The following is an 888-nucleotide window of genomic DNA, read 5'->3' as shown; positions in this document are numbered from 1 at the left end:
GACCCATATTCCATTCCTGAACTTGAACATCTCACAAGTAAATCATTTTCAGATGTTTCCAAATTGGGAACATCTACAGCTGAAGGGAAGGTTTGCTTTGCTCTCTAAAATGTTTCTGATCTTTTCCATTTCATCAATTCACCGTCCATGTTTTTCTGTCTCCTCATTGCTTGGTTGGGTAATCCATGCAGAGAAGATGCACTCGTGTCTGGGTGGAGACACTACTACGCTCATCACGACCTCCCCGACGGCCCACTCTATCCACTAAAACCTGCCGCTTCTCCGAAGACAGCAGGAAGGCAGAAGGCACAAGCCTGAACGGTCCCTTCTCGCAGGAGACCGAGCAGCTGTGAACGCGGAATTCTGCGCATGTGCTCAGGAACGTAAATACAGGCTGCAAAAGGAGAGAAACCTTTTCCACCAGGTGCGTAGAGAATTCTTTTAAAACTCGTAGCTCGCTAAATCAGTTTTTAGAGCATTATTTCTCTAGCGTATCCCTGGGCACAGACGAGGGAATAGAACTAATATCTGTTGTGAGTGCCTAAATGAGATTAACATTGCACTTAGATTACTTTTTAATCTTGGAGTCTTTGAGTTAGATGTTATTTTTCACTCTCAGAAAATGATCCTTAGAGAGGTTGAGTGACAGCCCTGATTCTGAGGGTTCGTAAGTGACGGAGACAGAAGCGGAGCCCGGTCGGCCTACAGAGACGTTCTCTCTTTTCGGAGAAAGAGAACCAACCCCCCTTGGGATACTTTTGGGTACTGCCTCCCAAAAGGGCAGGCGTGTGTGCCAGTTACACGCGGGAAGATGAGGACTTCGACAAAGGTGACCATGTACATAGGTATGTATCTATCTTTCAATAAAATATATTTACAGTAAAAGGC

The sequence above is a fragment of the Pteropus vampyrus genome, unplaced genomic scaffold, assembly GCF_000151845.1.
Source record: "Pteropus vampyrus isolate Shadow unplaced genomic scaffold, Pvam_2.0 Scaffold382, whole genome shotgun sequence".
NCBI classification, from domain to species: domain Eukaryota; kingdom Metazoa; phylum Chordata; class Mammalia; order Chiroptera; family Pteropodidae; genus Pteropus; species Pteropus vampyrus.
The sequence above is the reverse complement of the archived record's forward strand: the minus strand, read 5'-3'. Positions refer to the sequence as shown.